Source organism: Equus caballus, chromosome 3, assembly GCF_041296265.1.
Source record: "Equus caballus isolate H_3958 breed thoroughbred chromosome 3, TB-T2T, whole genome shotgun sequence".
Classification (NCBI taxonomy): Eukaryota; Metazoa; Chordata; class Mammalia; order Perissodactyla; family Equidae; genus Equus; species Equus caballus.
In genome coordinates this window covers 32,308,299-32,325,703 of record NC_091686.1, presented here as the reverse complement: position 1 = coordinate 32,325,703, position 17,405 = coordinate 32,308,299, and the positions used below count along the sequence as shown (strand labels likewise).

The 17,405-nt window shown below is 58.7% G+C and overlaps 1 protein-coding gene and 1 long non-coding RNA gene across 4 annotated transcripts in view; one reads left to right on the top strand and one right to left on the bottom strand.

The window, feature by feature from the left end:
• The window catches only part of GSE1 (Gse1 coiled-coil protein), a 407,880-nt gene that overhangs the window by 356,043 nt on the left and 34,432 nt on the right, over positions 1 to 17,405 (bottom strand). The window lies entirely within an intron of this gene.
• On the top strand, positions 11,621 to 16,513 carry LOC138923394 (uncharacterized). Its single transcript, XR_011436942.1, has 2 exons — positions 11,621 to 11,726; positions 15,116 to 16,513. It is a non-coding gene; the product is annotated as an uncharacterized lncRNA (long non-coding RNA).

Here is a 17,405-nt window from a genome sequence, read left to right as displayed (position 1 = left end):
AGGCGCCGGCAGCCGCCTTTGTTTCTCGGGTGTAAACCGAGCCAGACGCGGTCTAAATCCCCCAGCTGGGCTGGATTTGCCGGCGGCCGCGGCTCCAGCGCCTCCCCGCCCGTCCAGCCCCGCCCGCCGGCTCGCTGCCTGGAGAGGGAAGCACAGGGGCCGGGCTGCCGCCGCCGCCGCACCGTCTCCCACCTGGGGGCCAAGGGCGGAGTAATTCGGAACCAGGCCCTTCGGCGCCCGCCCAGTGACCTCGGGTGGGTCACGTGATTTTCCTGAGCCTTGGTTTTCTTGTCCGGAAACTGGGAATGACGAGGACACAGCGCACAGGTTGTGGGGGGCTCAGTAAGCTCAGATGCTATTATTAGGGCCTGGAATGATGCTCACCTCCCGGCCAACCCACTGTGGGCCACGCTGCCCCATCTAACCACGCATCCCATCTCCAGGGCCCTGAGAACCGTAACAGTCACTTAGGTGCCCATATGGACTCCTTAGGCACCACTCGTCCCCCCTTCTAAGAACCAGACAATCAAGGAGGCTAGTGCTAGTATTAACCCACTGCACAAAGAAGCTGAGGCCCAGAACGGTCCCAAAGCTAGTAAGAGACAGGATTCTTATTAAAAATGAGTTAGTGGTCCAGAGAGGTAAAGTGACTTGCCGAAGGTCACACAGCAAATGAGAGGCAGAGAGAAGGGATGCCCAAAGGGTTACTATAGGAGAGGCAGGGGAGGGCACCTTCCCAGGCGTGGCTGAGGCTCCCTTGTAACGCTAGAGTGGGATCTGAAGCCTTCCGTAATCAGAGCCCTGGGAGACTCGTCAAAAATGCAGAGTCCTGGGCCTGGTCTGGCCTCCCAAACTCGAGTCCGTGGGGGGAGGCCCTGGAATCTGCATTATGACAAGGTGGGGGGCGGGGATGAGGAGCTGCGTTCTGTGCTGCTGCCTCTGCGGTCCGCGCAGTGTATGTATGGGGGAAGGGTGGAGGGGCCTGGACCACGGAGCCAAAGGCCGCTCTGAAGGGGCTCTGTGTCCCCTCCGTGCTCAGCTCACCAGCCCCGGGCCACCCAGGCTGGGGACACGCCTCACCTGGGCTGGTCCAGCCAGAAGGCGGCCGCCAGCCAAGCCCAGAACCTGCCAGGAGCTCTGCTGGGGGCGGTGCCCCCTGCCCAGGGCCATCAATCACCCAGAGAAGCTCCCTGTCAGCCGGCGTGCACCGCCTCCACCCGCACACCCCGCACGCACATGTGAACATGCTCGCACACACGTACTGCACGCACAGACGCACACCAAACACAGACACACCAGGCATGCATGAACACCCTCACACACATGTATGACACGCACCCAGACATGCACACGCACATACCACACACACAAGAACACACACTACACACACAGGCTCTGCATGTATACACATCACACACCCACACCACACACACACACAAACCACACACAGGCACACAGATTTCACACACCACACAACAGACTGCACACTCACACCATCTGTGTGCACATGTGCACGTATATGCCTGCACACTGGGCCACACACTTGTTAACCCGGTGCCTCCCTGGGGCTTTTCATCCCCATCCCAAGCTCGGGTGGGTGGGCGGTGATCGATAAAAAATGAGGAAGTAAATTAATGCCGGGCGGGTAACGGTGGTCTGGCAGGCACCCCCCTCTGCAGCAGGGAGCGGGGTGCACCTGGTGCTGCGGCAAGAAGGCGACCACCCATCGCTGAGCATTCACTGATGAGCACAAGGCCCGGGGATGGGGGGGAGGCATCCAGAGCCAGCAGCCTTCAGAGGCCCCGGGACCAGAGCGCAGGTCTCCTGCCCCAGCCCCTGCCTGCCCGCCACGATCTCCGACCCCTGGCTGCACACCCAGAAGCCCAGCCACGTAGCTAGTGCTACACACTAGCACCTGGAGCCATTCATGCCTTCATCCTTCGTATCAGAAAGGACACCAATGCAGGCTTGAGGTCCTCAAGATGCCACCAGGGCGGAGAGCAGCTTTCTTCAGCTCGAGCAGTCAGGGAGGCCTCCAGGAGGAGGTGACACTTCAGCCGTCAAGGAAAAGGAGCTGGTGCTCTGGGCAGAAGCAGTACAGTGTCATATCCAAGGGTGGGGGGCTGTTGTTTCGGCCACACAACGCCCCACCCCCCCAACTCCTCCCAACCCCCAACCCCAGCCTAGGAAGGACACCAAGTGAGGGTGGGGGGAGGAGTGCCTTCTCTCACCCGACCACTCACACAGGAACTCAGCTGGGCCTCCGCAGGGCCCTCCTGGCTGCAGACCTGGCCTGAGGGTCCGTCCCTTTTGCTCCAGAGCCCAGATCCTGAGCGGGACAAGGCCCCAGGGAGCAGTCCTGTCCCTCTCTGCTCCTGACACTCAGAACCCGTCCACCTGCCCCTCAGAGGGTGTCCAAGCGCCCGTCCCTCCCACGCGGGAGCCTGGGACCCCCGGGCAGCAGACTGGCGCTCAGGTGGGCAGCCCATTTCCGTCCAGACATGAGGGCTGGCCTCTTCACCGGGCGCCTCCGGAGGCCCCTCGCAGCCAGGGCTTCTCCGTGGGGTTCACATGTTCTTTCGGGTTCAGAAGGCAGCTCCCGGGGAGGAAGTCGTAAAAACCCTTGGCCAGGTGCAGCCTGGTGGTGACAAACCCCCACCTCCTTGGGCTGAGGCCTGGGTTCTGGTCCACCTGCCAGAAAGGTGGCCGCTTTCCGCCTCCCTCCCCCAGCTGTGGGAAGAGAGTCTGCCCGGCCAGGCCCCATGAGCCTGGCCCTCCCGAAACCTGGGCAGAGGGACCGCCAAGCACGGCACCCGCCAGCTGTCAGCCTCGGGGTCCCCGGAGGCCAGCACTAGGATGACTCTCCATTGCTTTGCGAGTTTTTCCGCATCTACGTTGTCTAAGTTGACCAGGCATCATTTTGTGCTGGGGGAACAGGAAGTGTGGTAAAAGACACTCATAGGAGGAAGGAGCAGAAATGGCCTCGAGAGAGGAGTGAAACTGGAGGTTGAGATGGGCTTCGGGGCCCAGGTGGGTAGTGGCCCGAGAGGAAGACCCAGTGCAGCCATCATACTCCTCACACAGGGGGCTCAGCCCGAGAGCCCCAAGGGAGGCAGGAAGCGGGGCCACAGGCAGCCAGCCACCCCTCCATTCCACCCAAGCATCCAACTCCTGGTCCATCTATCCACCCATCTAAGCATCCATGTGTCTGTCTAACCATACACGTGCTCAACCATCCATCCACTCATCTGACCATTCTTCCATCCATCCATCCATCTGTCCACCCATCCACCTCTCACTATCATTGCATCCTTCCATTGATCCACTCATTCGTCCGTCCATCTATACATCCATCTGTCCATCCACCCATCATTCATCCATCCTTCTAGCCATCCATCTATCCATTCTTCATCTTTGCATCATTCTGTGCTCCCACCCACTCATCCATAGTAAGCAACTTTTTCATTTTATCTAACCAGCATCTGTCTCTCCCCAACCCAGTGGGACTGTCAATCAACACACCCCTTTTCCCTTTATAGGGACGGGCATGTGCCCCATCCTGGGCCAATCAGAATCTGCCCTGGGACATTTGCTGGGAATTGCTCTTTCCCCTCCCTGGAGTTACCAGATGTCAGCCTAGAACTGTGGGCGGCCATCTCTGACAGCATGTTAGGAGAACCTGCCTAACATGAATGAATCCCACACAGGAGAGAGCAGAGCTGAGGATGGAGAAAGGTGGAGCCTGGAGACATCACATGGGCCCTGGATCCAACAGTACCTGAAGCCAACATCACCCTCATCCATCACATGAGGCAGTAAACCCCCTTTTGCTAGAGCAGGTTGGAGTTGGGTTTGTGTCACCTGTAAACAGAAAGGGGTGTGGGTAACACAAGGCCTTCTGGTGAATTACAAGGTGGTTTAGAACCTGCTGGATGCTCATCCCTGAGCCAGACGAGGCCACCTAAAAGACAAATAAACCCTGTCCCGGCTTGCCAGAGGCCGACCCCCAGCTGGAGAAGCAACGGTGAGGAGAACCAGGCAGCCCAGACACGAGGCCAGTGTGGAGGTGAAAGAGGCCAGACAAGGCCCCTCACCAAGCCTCAGTTTCCCTCTCTGTATGATGGAGACAGCACCCCATACGGCGCAGGGCTGCCCCCATAAAGTCCGAGAGGGTCAGATACTCATGGTCCCATTGCCCCTGCAATTCCAGGTCGACAAGTGGACCCGAGTTTGTAAAATCTTCTGAGAAACACTCTTGCCCCAAAGAGACAAGGGCAAGAGAACCCCTCCCCCTTCCCATCCTGCCTTGGGTTGCTGTCACGTGAGAACGTGATGTTAGAGCTGTGGCAGCCAGCTTGCAACCAGGAGGAAAGGGCCACGAGAATCACACTTGGGTTGGCACTGATTTAAGGCAAAGGTCATCTCTTGTACACGTGGGCTGTGGGCTGCAGCTCCCGCTCTCACTGTTGGTTGGTTGCAGGAGCAGGTCTCATGAAGCACTTAAGAACATGGATTCTGGTTTCAAATCCCAGCTCTACTACTCGCGGCTGTGTGACCTGAGACAAATTACTTAACCTCTCTGTGTCTCCATTTCCTTCTCTATAAAACAGGAATAGTATTTGTGAGTGGTAAATAATTTAGTACACAGGAAAGCATTTAGCATGGTGTTTGGCACCTAGAAAGTGTTGAGTAGACATCAGCTTTAATTAGCGTTACAGTCGGAGACTGTGGGTGGGGGAGGGCCAGGCTGGGCCCGGGGAAGCCGGGCGGGCGCAGAGGCCCCGGCCAGCGGGAGCTGAACAGGAGCCGCGAGCATGCTCCCGGCCTTGGCACCGCCGAGGCTGGCGGGCTTGCTCTGAGTCTGCCCTGCCAAGGCCAGAGCAGCCGGCTCCAGCCTGCCGAGGGCTGCGGGGGAGGCGCCCTGGCCACAGCCCGCACCCCCTCCACCCGCCCGCCGCCCCTGCCGACCAGGAGCCAGGCTGGCAGCCCTGGAGGTGGGCGTCCCGTCGGCCGGGGGACCTCAGACCCGGGTCCAGCGATGCCCCCTCCGCTCTGCAGGCCATGCTCCTTGACTCCCGGCCCGTCAGCCTCCCCTCGGTGGAGACAGCGGGTCCCGCGCCCTCCCACCGGAGCCGAGCGTGGAAGCAATCGCCCTTGGCAGCCGTGCAACAGTGAGTCAAAAACAGTTGTTTGGCTTGTCGGATGCCCAGGCCCCGTGCGGCTCGGAACAGGCTGCCGGGCTGGGGGCCACGCAACTGTCCGGCGTGTTCTCCTCTGCAGTGAGGGCGGCGGCTCCAGGCCTGGGGGGCCCCAGGGTCCTTTGCAGCAGGGTAAACTGAGGCAGAAGGCGGCTGGCCTCCTTCTGCAGCCTCTCCTCCTCTGAGCAGACGCTGGACTCAAGAACGCGTTCCCGCTGACCCCCCTCCTTGCCCAGAAGTGAATCAGACACGACTGAGCCGCCCTCCCACTGTCTGTGCCTCTACCCACAATCCCCGTGGTCCTCGCAGGGCCGAGAAGCTGCACACATCCCCGCCAGGCATGCCTGGGGGAGGGTCTCCGCGGTTCCAGCCAGCCCCTCCCGCGTCTCCGTGACGACCCCAGGAGAGGTGCTCTCATTGTCCCCGTGCTATAGGGGAGGCAGGACACAGGCTCAAGGCATGTGCGAACCTTGCCCAGGTCACCCGGCTGGCTCCTGGAAGGGCAGAGATTCCAACCCAGGCTTGGCTGACCTTAGAGCCAGGGCATGTCTGCACTGACGCAGCATTCCCAGAAGCTGCCGGCTCCAGGGCTTTGCCCTCCCTCTCCTGGCCATCCTGCACAGTGCTGCCCAAGAACAGTGTTTACAACCCGCCCCCTGCTCAACAACCTTCAATGGTTCCCCAGCACCCACAGGAGAAAACAAACCAAATCCCTTGCAAAGCCCTCCCCATTCCTGACCCCTGACGTCACCCCCGTGACACACTTCTTTGTCACTGAGAGTCAAGGGATGGGGCTCCCTGAGAGCTTGGACTATGCACTGCCTCCTCCAGCAGGCCACGCCCGCACCCACCACAGGGCCTTTGTGCGTGCTGCCTCTCTGCCTCACCACCCCTCCTTGGAGAGGCTGTCCCGGCCTCCCAGAGGCAGCACTCCCCCACCCTCTCCTGAAATACTTTCTCCATGGCGCCTCTCACTGCCCAGGACGTTCTCCTGGCACTGTTCTGCTGAGTGTGTGAGGCCCCCGATCAGACCGTGAGCCTGCGAGGGCAGGACCTCGCCTGTCTTGTTTATGGCTGTGTCCCCCGGGCTGCACACGGCCAGCGTTGAGGAAATGTTGAGTGAATGAGCAAATGAGTGAGTGAGTGAATGACTCTCTGTCTCCCGGGCTCAACACAGAGCCGGCGTGCATGCAGAGTCCTGGCTGGCAGGAAGAGGACCTCTCCTCCCATTTTCTCTGCCTCATCTTATCCTCCCCTACTCTAAGGTTTCCCTCAGGTGGCCCAACCACCCCCTACTCTGGCCCAACCTCCAAGACCCTCCCCATTCCTCTCCCCGACACTCCTCAACTGTGTAGACTTCCCCAAACTTGCCTATGTGTTTCCTGCTGCCTCAGTCACCCTTTCTCCCCCACCTAGCCAGCCAACTCCTACACACCCCTCAAGAGCCCCTTCAAGTATGACCTCCCTTGCAAGGCAGAGCTGATCACGCCCCCCTCTGACACCCTCTGTCCTGAGGACATACCTACTGTGAGGTCTACATGCGCTTGCCTCCACGGGACACAATGCCTGCACACAGTAGGCACTCACTACACCATTACGGGGTAACCGACCAGTCCCTCTCAGCTCCTCCACAATGTACAGGCCTCCCAACTGGAGGGACTCATGGAGGGCAGGGCTGTTTTAGTCATTATGTCCTTAATGCAAAATCCAATGCCTGTCGGATGGATGGACAGACCAACAGACAGATGAACGGGCACATGGAGGATGAATAAACGGAAAAATGGATGGATGGATGGATAAGTGGATTGGTGGATAGATGCCCAGAAGGAAACAAAAAAAGAGATGAATAGATGGATGGATGGATGGATGGAAAGAAGGAATCAGGTAAGACAGACATATGAACAGATAAAAGGAGGAAGGAAAGGCAGATGGATGGAAAGATGGTGGGTGGATGCACGCATGGATAATGGAAGGAAGAATGCATGGATGGATGAGTGCGTGAATGGAGAGATGGGTGATGATGGATGGATAGACAGAAGGAAGGAATATGGCATGTATGCACGCATGGGATGGACAGAAGAACAGAAAAGACGGATTGATAGGTGGGTGGATGGATGGATGATGGATGGGTGGGTGGGTGGGTGGATGGAAGGAAAGAAGGATGCGTGGATGGATTGAGGGATGGATGGAAGGAAGGATGGATGGAAGCAAAGAATGAAGGAAGGATGGATGCATAGCTGGATGGGTGGATGGGCAGGCAGGTAACTGACGGGGGGAGAATGACCACTGCTTGAGTTACTTATTCCTTCACGGAATAAGTTTTCTGACCAGATGAAGACCCCAAAAAGGAGTCTCCCCCATTCTCACCACCAAGTGCTGCCACTGCTCTGAGTGAGCGGAGGGGAGGGGCGGAATCTCATACCTCCTTCATCCACACATGCACACGCGCACACGCCCGCCACCACCTGGGCCACCAGGAGCAGCGCCACAGTGTGGTGAGGCCGCCAGCACTGCCGCCTCCTGCAGGGGACACTCGCCGAGCCCTTGGTGCACAAGCACCCCTGCCTGCCCTCCGCGGAGACCCCACGCTACCCCAGCTCCACAACAGAGCCAGGCAGCAGGCTGCTCCCTCACCTATTCAAGGGGAAACTGAGGCCCAAAGAGGTTAGATTGTTGCCCATGGCCACAGAACTGTGGGTGGCAGGGCCAGGACTCGAACCCAGGCAGTCCGGCGCCGGAGCCCACACTCTCAGCCACTCCACTGCCAGCAGGCCCCAGACTCGGCGGCATTTCCACTTCCCCACTTTGTGGCATATTCACTCTCCTTGTCCTTTATCTTTACCTTCTAATTCTTACTTCATAATTTTCCTTGAATCAACTCATTTTTTAAGCTTAAATAAATTTGAAATGTATATGACTACCATAAAAGGAAAGCCAGTATTAAGCAACATAAAGAGAAGGTAACCCTAAAAATACATACCATGAAAACGAAGCAGTGTTATTCCATTTTAGTGTGAGACCGCTCCCGGCGATCACTCCAGGGCCCAACGCCTATTCTTTCTCTACCAAAAAGGGAGATCAGCAAGTGTGGCGGTTTAAAGACATGTCCACAGACGCTCTGATGTGCCTCTTTGAAGAGGGGGAGCCCTGGGATACGGCCCAGAGTTAGTGATTTCCTTCTAATGAATAGAAGATGGTGGAAGTGACAGTGTGTGGCTTTCGAGACCAGTTCATCAGAAGCACGGCACCTTCCTCCTGGTTCTGTCTTGGATCACTCACTCTGGGGGAAGCCAGCTACTCTACAGAGAGACCCACACGGCCAGGGACTGAGAGCCCTCCTGCCATCAGCTAGCAAAGGTACTGAGGCCCCCAGCCAGCAGCCCTGTGAGGACGCCACGCTGGAGCCTCAGCAAACCTTCAGATGAGACTGCAGCCTCGGCCAGCATCCTGATCACAGCCTCATCAGAGACCTGGAGCCAGAACCAACCAGCTGAGCCCCTCCCCACGGAAACTGTGAGATGATAAACATTTGTTGTGTTGAGCTGCCACATGTGGGGGTATTTTGTTACACAGCATAGACAATCACACAGCAAGCGTTAGAGAGGCTTAGAGGCAGCAATCCCAGGGGTACAAATGGACCCTGGTGGGCAGGACCCTGTATATTCTGTGATGCCATGTCCGTGCCTGCCCCCTCCTCCCTGCTCATCTGCTCCAGCCATGCTGGCCTCTGGCTTTTCCTACAAAACCCCAAACTCATTCCCACCTCTGGGCCTCTGCACTGACTGCGTTTCTGTTCCCTCTGCCAGGACCACTCCTCACCTGGCCTGCCCCTCGCTCCACTCAGGGCTTTGCTCAAAGGCCCCCTGACCACAGCATCGATTAGTCAATCGCCATAGAGCCCCGCCCTGTGGGACCCCCACAGCTGGGCAGGGCTTCATTCGCAACTGTAGCATAGCGCTCATCTCTGTGTGCTACGATGTTGCATACTTATTTGATACCAGGTTGCATATTCATTCCCTCATTGCTTCACCGTGGGGCTCCCCCAGCAGAACGTAAACTCTACAGGGGCGAGGTGGGTCTGTCTCGTCCAGGGCTGCGTCTCCTCCCTCCGAACAGCGCCCTGCACACAGTAGGTGTTCGAGAAACCTCTGCCGAGGGAACAATGGCACCTCGGAATCCTGCCAAGGGCTCAGCATCCAAGAAACCAGGGAGGCGGACTCCAGCTGAACTCGGCTCTCAACCCCAACTGGAACAGACCACGCTAATTTGTAGAGCCGCAAGCTAAACTCAAATATAAAAACGTTTCTCAGCCGCCAACCAGACCGAGGATTTTTTTTTTTTTAATGAGTTTGGCTCCAAGAATTCCCCCTCTTGCTCCTAAACCTCCTCTTCCCTCTCCTCTCCCCTCCTCGCTCGCTCTCCCCATTTGCTCCTGTCATCAGTGCAGATTTTCCGACCATGGTTCTCTGCTCCTCTGCTCTCTCCACCAGCCTCAGGGGAAGTCGCCCCTTACGGGAACCTTCTGAATATTCCTCCTCCTCCGTGGGCCTTTGAGATGCACCATGTGTTGCCCCGGGCAGCTGAGGGGGTGTCTCTGCCTTCGGAACATCTTAAAAATGGTGCTGGTAATGGGCACAGGGCGTCCGTTTGGGGTGATGAGAAAGTTCTGGAACACGATGGGGGTGATGGTTGCACAACGGCGTGCAGATACTTAATGCCTCTAGATTGTACCCTTCAAATGGGTTACAATGGTAAATTGGACATCGCGTTTATTTTTGACACAATAAAAAAGTGTAACAAAAGAAAATGAGGCTGCCCATTAGGCACCATCAAGTTGCACAGTTTGAAGTATTTATAATTTATAATCCTGGTGGTTTGAAGACGTTTTCCTGAGACGACAGCTTTGATGCCCGCCTGCCCCCTGAATCCACTTCCCCTTCGTCCAACCACTCAGAAAAAAGGCAAACAAGAGACCCAATCTGGTAAAACCACCCAGAATAGGAAGTTTTGAAAAATTTCACCAACATGCTTTTGGGATATATGGTATACGGTTTTAAAAATTTTATTTTCTTCTTTTTTACGCAAAATTAAAATAGAAAGAGGAGAAGCCAAGTCACCAGGAGAATGAAGGCCTGCGGTGGCTCCAGACTCCTGCCACAGGGAGGGCTGGCGGCCGGGGACACCGTCCCCAGGCCGAGACCAAGGAGACAGAAAGTACGCAAACCAGGGCTGCCCAGCATCCGAGAGAACTGCCACCGCGGACCGTCCCCCCCAGCAGCCCACGCGGCCGGCCTGAGGGCCATTTCACACTGGGGCCACGTTTTCGGCTTCCTGGGTTTCACTTGTGTTCGAGGAGTTGCTCGAACTCATTATAAATTCCAAATTGTTTGATGCGACGGAGATGTTGGTGCACGGCTACGGGAGGCGGGAATCGGTTATTTTGAAAAAGAGAAGATCTAAAGCCGCCGGTTTCAACCGCCAATGACGTCCTGGAGAAATAAGGCGATCGCACTGGGACAGGAAAATACTCCCCAAGGGGAACACGGAGCCCATACGTCCTGTGACCAGGGCGCCGCCTGCAGGCCAAGCTGTGGTCCCGCCGACCGCCTCAGCACCGTGGGCAGGCCCGGGGTGCAGCAGCGCAGGAGCCCTGCTCTGATGCCCCCCTGGAGCTGGGCTCCCCACACTGATCAGTGTACCCCGAGCCTCGCTGGGCCAGCTCAGGGCAGAGTCTGATGGAGGGAGAGGCCAGGGCCTCCGCCCTCAGACTCGTGACGTCGTTCCACTGAGGACCACAGGGAGGGCGGAGGGCGACGGGGGCCAGGCACATTCCCTGCCAGCACAGACGCGGCCGAGAGGAAGGGAGAAGTGGAGCCAGCAGCCTGTCCTCGCCCTCTCCCCCAGCCGACCCTCGGCTGCCATGTGGCCAGGTTGGTGTGGGCCTCTCCCGCCCTCCCTGAGGCGGGCCAGCTGGTCGTGGGTGACCCTAGAGGACAGAGGCCAGGACAGGCAGCTGAGTCAGCTCCCACCAGATCAACCACAGAGCTGGCCTCTCCACTCAGAGGCGGAAAAACAGGCCGGCTCCAGCAAGGGCCTGCCGCGGGGCCTGGCCCCCAGCCCAGGCAAGGGGCCGGGGAGCCATCGGCGCCCCCCGCCATGGTGCCGGGGTGGCTGGGGGCCGCGCCCCTTCTGCCTGGAGAGCGCTCCTCTCTGGACCCGGCTTATTTACAGAGCCGGCTGCTATTTTAAAGCCTCGGCTTGTTCAGGAAGCCAGGCGGTGCGGGCAGCGTGTGCTGGGCCCCTTAGGGCATGCTGGCGAGGCGGCGGCCCCGGCTGGGGTCTGGGGCCAGCAGGCGGTCCCTGGGCTGGCGAGCCTGCTGCCATTAGAACAGGGGACCGATTAATTCCTTCGGGAGCATGGGGGGTGTGACCCGCCCACTTCACAAACAGCGTGTGTGCGTGTGTGTGCTGGGGGAATGTGAATCGAGCCAGCAGCCGCCAACCAGCCACACAGCGGGCTCCTCATGGGTGAGCAGGCCACCTCCCCTCGAGCAGGGACAGCTGCAGGCCGGCCCTGGCCTCCAGGGCCGAGCCTCTTGACCTCAGAGGGCTGGTCTACTTCAGGGTTTTATGGTCGGGGCCTGGTTTTCCCAGCCACGGTGTCTCAGAGAGGGGACAGCCCAGAGGACGCTGTGTGGCCACAAAGGCTTGGCTGTTCTCCCACGTGCCTTGCTGGGCCAGGGAGGGGGAGGGGGCTGCGGTGGGGGGACAGGCGGGGTGGGGGCGGGGCACGGGGAGGCTGGAGGGGACGCCAGGGAGCTGGGAGGAGGATTTGGGAAGGTTCCCTGAGAAAGGAAATGGGGAGAGGGACAGACTCAGAAACAAGAGAGACAGAGAGAGACCCGGGGGAGGAGGCTCAGAACGTGGGCAGGCGCGGGGAAAAGGCGGGGGGGGGGGTGGGGGGGGTGGGGGGGGTGGACGGGGCGCGAGAAGGCCGACATGTGTGTGGTGAGGCTGAAGTTCAAAAGGGAGGGGAAGAGGTGGTTGGACGACCAAAGTCATTGAAAAATTTTTGGCACAGCTGCCCCGAGGCTGCTGGCCGTGGGCCCGGCTCTGAGCTGAACTTAAACAAGCCCCCGTCGCAGCCATCTGCTCGGTTTTAAAATAAATCAAACAGTCTGCTGAGCCGGGGGTGATTGGGTTTCCATCTGCGCCGCCGCCCGCTCGCCGCCTTGGAGCCGCGCTGGCCTCTCCCAGCCAAGCCTCCTGGCAACATGTGGGCCGGTAATTCCTCCAGGAGCAGGGAAACCGGACCCCCGCCCGCCCCCAGGTCCTAACTCAAACCAAGTGCTATTTTTACAGCCACCCACTGGAAGCGGGGACCACAAAGGGCTCTGAGTCCTGGGCCTGGGTGACGCTGAGTTGCTCGGGCCCAGAAGGGTGGAGGACAAGCCCTGGGATTCCCCTCCCTGCCTTCCCGAGAAAGGGGTGAGTGGCTGAGCGTGGGGGTGCTGGCTCCCAGGGCCAGGATGATGCTCCGACATCATGCAAGAACCGGCAGGCCACCAAGGCTGGGCAGCTGAGGCTCGCTGGGGGTGGCAGCAGCCAAGGGCCCACCTGGAACAGCCGAAAATAGCAGCAGGGGCCCCATTCCCTCAGGCTGGGGTCACCCTGGGATGTGCTGCCCACCTGTCCCAAAGAAAACTCCTGTCACCCGCAGGGCCAGGTGACCAGGGGAGGCTGCCTTCCTGGACCCAGGCCAGAAAGAGAGAAAGGAACCCCAGCCTGCAGGCTTCGGCGAACCCATCTGTGCAATGGGCAAGAAAGCAGCCCGGTTGGTGGTCTTGGGGGAACAAGGATGGGGTCGCACGAGCTTGGGGCTGCAGCTGGCACATGGGGGCCTCATATGCAATTTTGGAAAATGCTGGAAGGAAAGAAACGACCACAGGAAAAGACGCCTTTCTGGGCAGTTGCCCGCTGCCAACCCTGAGGGATGATGTGATGGTGACAGACGCCCTGGCTCCTGGCAAAGCACACTGGGGTCTCCATCCCCGAGATGCCTCGGTTCCACGGGGCAGACCGCCCTCTGACCCTTGCCAGACGCTTCCCGATGCAGGGACTGGACCCCAGCAGGGAGATGCGCGAGTGCAGAGGGCCCCCAATCTTAAGCAAACCCCTCAACACACAAACCAGGGCAGGCCAGGAGGCAGAGCACGCGGGTCGGGACCCAGCGCCCCTTCGCACACGCTGTGTGGCTTTGGGCAAGCCATGTTCCCTCTGTGCCTGGGATCCCCCGTCAGATGTGGAGGATGGAGGAGAGGATGCTCAGGGACCTTCTGGCTCCGATCTGGTCACATTCTGCGTGGCCCCTGGCAGGGATGACCAAGCTTCGGTTGCAAAGGCTTTCACGCCTAGAACCTTCCTCTGGTTTGTCCTGCCAGCACTTCGTTTCTCAACCCCAAATGCAGCCCAGAAATGAAGACAAGCCATTTCCAACAGGCACAGCGTGTCCGTCCTTGTCAGGCACCCTCTCCCACCCTGCCGTCACCTCCAGCCACAGGCCTCAAGCCTCACACCCTCCCAGCCACCTGTGAGGTTGGCTCCCATTTTCCACATGGGGAGACTGAGGCAGAGAGGGGTAGAGTCAGTGGCCCAAGGTTATCACAGGATAGAAATGGTGCATTCCCAAATCAGACCTGCCCCACTCTAAGGCCACACTCTCAACCACTGCGCCTTCCTCCCTGCCTCCTCCCACCCTCCTCCCTCCCGCCTCCCCCCTCAGCTGGCCCTGACTGCTCATCCACCACATCGGCCTTTGTCAAGACCCTCAGAAATGTCAGGCACACTGCTTTCCATGGGCCACCTCGCTTATTCGCCCAGACAACCCAAAGAAGGGGTGCTGCAAACCCATTTTACAGCTGGGAAAACTGAGGTCTGGCAAGTCACCCAAAGCCGGGCAGCCGGCAAGAGGCAGGAGATGCATGTGAGCAGAGCCCCCTGGCCCGGCCTGGCACAGCGCCCTCCCGGCCGTGCCCCCCGAGCCAAGACAGGACAGCTGGGGAGGGCACATGCGGGGAGGGAAGGAGCCGCCCCCCGTGGCCACAGGGTCTGCTCTGAGAGTCACCCTTCCCTTCTCTCCCTGCCCCAGCCATCCTGCTGCATGGCCCTCGACGTCCACCAGCAAACACTCACTGCGCACCTACTGTGTGCTGGCCCACTGCCAGCCCCACCTAGGACACAAGGCTGTGCAGAAGATGTTTTGATCTCCTGAGACACGTGCAGTCTGTGGAGGGGACGTGCCAGGGCCATGGAGGGAGAGAAAGGGACGGTCCACCGGGCGTGCGCACTGGGGTCCCAGCACTGCCGTCACCAAGTACCACAAACTGAGTGGCTTAAAATGACAGAAATTCGCTTTCTCACAGTTGGGAGAAGGCTGAAATCGCGGTGTGGGCAGGGCCACACTCCTTCCGAGCATCCTTCCTGCCTTTTCTGGTTTCTGGGGGCTGCCAGCCATCCTTGGCACTCCTTGGCTTGGAGCTGCATCACTCTCATCTCTGCCTCCGTCCTCACGTGGCTTCTCTGTGTGTGTCTGTCTCCACACACCATCCTCTCTGCCAGAATCCAGACTCCCCTCTTCTAAGGACAGCAGGCATCAGATTTAGGGCCACCGTCATCCAGTGTGACCTAATCTTAACTAATTACATCTGCAAAGACCTTACTTCCAAATAAGGCCAACTTCAGGGGCTCCAGGGGACGTGAACCTGGGGACACTGCTCGCCCAGCATGGGCGGCTTCACCCGAGGGAGTGCCCCATGAGCAGTAGCCACTACTGTGGAGAGAGGGCCAGCAGGCATTCCACTCACCGAACCCAATTCTCGCATGATGTCAATCTCTTTTCTGTCTCTGCCTCCGAACAGCCAGGCCCTATTACGGGATATTATGTACCCGGAGGAAGGGTGCCGCTGCCAGCTCCCCGCCTGGCAGGAGATGCCCCGGGATGGCCTCCGCCCCCCTTCGCGGCTCTCTCTCTCACGGAACCAGCCACAGAAAACCGTTGTGGGGACGCCCGAGGCCTCCGTTCCCACACGACTGACTCAGCGCGGCTGCCAACAGCATGCTGACCTCCGCGCTCGGAGCCCGCGAGCCCAGCCGCCCGCCGACGCCGGCCCTCCCTCCCACCCCAGGCCGAGCGGTCCCCCAGCGCTCTCTGCGCCTGTGAGAACCCCAGCTCAGATCTGGGCCCGGGAGATGGGCTCCAAGGTCGTGGAGTCCCTTCAAGGGCGCTCCCCATGGGTGTGAGCCAAGCTCCGGGCACCCAGGGCTGGGGGCGTCTTCCTCACGTGGCAGGACCAGCCTTGGTGACAAAAGCCCTCGGGCTGGTGGTAGAAATCTGCGCAGCCCCGGCCCTGGGACGCTCCTGGAAACGGACCCCACAGAATGGAAATGATAAAGTGAACAAAGATGTCCTTTTAACAGTGGGGAACATTCTGCGTGTCCAACAGTAAGGGACGATTCAGAAAACCCAGAACCGCCCCCCGAGGCTGCTCTCACATCCTGGGCTGTCACCCTGTGGGTGGGCGACCACCCTCACGGACGTCTGGGGGGCAGTGTGCCAGTCAGCCCGGGGCCGCCATAACCAAGTCCTGCGGGCTGGGCAGCTCCAACAGCAGAGGCATTTTTTTCACCCTTCTGGAGGCTGCAAGTTAGAGATCAAGGTGTCGGCGGGGCTGGCTTCCTTTGGGGCCTCTCTCCTTGGCGTGTAGACAGCTGTGTTCTCCCTGCGTCTCACATGTCCTCTGTGTGTGTCTGTGTTCCGCTTGCCTCTTGTTATAAGGACACCAGTCATACTGGAGCAGGGCCACCCTGATGACCTCATTCAACCCAATCACCTCTTTAAAGGCCCCGTCTCCAAACAGAGTCACGTTCTGAGATGCTGGGGGTCAGGGCTCCAACACATGGATTTGGGGGGACACAGCTCAGCCCACGAAAGGCATCTTCTATCAAACGGAAACCATGTTTCAATTGACATTGCCACCAAGGTGACACAGAAGCTCTCAGCCCCCTGCGGCCACGAGACCCGAGAGTTCAAAGGTCTCGTCAGCTGCGGGGAGGAAAGCCGTCCACCCCACGTGGCAGCATGGAAGCTGGGGAAAGGGCTTGGGTGGCCTCGCCCAGGCCACCTGCACCTGCCTCGTAGGCTCTCAACATCAGAGGCCAGGCTCCCTGGGACGCCCGCAGAGGGGTGTCCTGGTCCACACGGCTCCACTCTCACGGCCCCACTCCACCTCTGGTCTCGTCAGGCTGGATGGGGACAATCCAGCTCCACGCGGGACAGCAACTGGTCACCCCTAGAGTGCATGCAAAATAGGGCCCTCCAGACCCCATGGCCTGAGGGAAGCCACAAAGGTGCCAGCCCACTTCACAGAGGACGGAAGCGAGGCCACGCGACACAGAGGCTTGCGGCACGGAACCAGCAAAAGGCCCCCCTCACATTCAGTGCTCAGACACCACGGCGACAGCATGAAAGGATGCTGCAGTGTGTCCCTATCACCTTCTGAACTCGGCCGCATCAGCTTTCCGAGCCCCCCAGCCTGGCCTCACGTGGACGTATTTCTTTAAGGCTCTAATCAACGTGAGGGTAAAATGTGGGTTCTGCTCATCTTGACTCAGTCTGACTCATCAGCGTCTCTCTGCTGAAATGGGCTGCGCGGCCATCATTTTAACGCCACGTCATATTTCCCACAAGGGACACACAGCGGTTTTCTTAACCGCACCTTATTATGGGACATTTCGAATTTCCCCCACTATTATAAATAACACTGAAAAGAACATCTTTGTGTACCTCACTGGTTTCATTCTCGCAAGGCTACTTCCTGAGGATGCATTTCCAGAAATGGGATTATTGGGTTAAAGTATCGAGTATTTTTAAAGCCCTTGATACATACGGACAAATGGTTTGGGGGAAAAGACAACAGGATACAGAATTGTGCTGCCTTCAGCGATACGAATGAGCCATATTTTTGCCCCTTCACCAGCACTGAGTGTTATCATTAAATATTTTCCCATGCATTTATTATTTGTGTTTTCTCTCACTTGAAGCACCTGTCTAAACTCCCTGTCTTTTTTACAGCAAGCTGAGAGGCCTGGAAGTTCAGAACCAGCCCCTGCTGGCCCACAGCTTCAGGACCCCAGTGGGTCATACTCTGT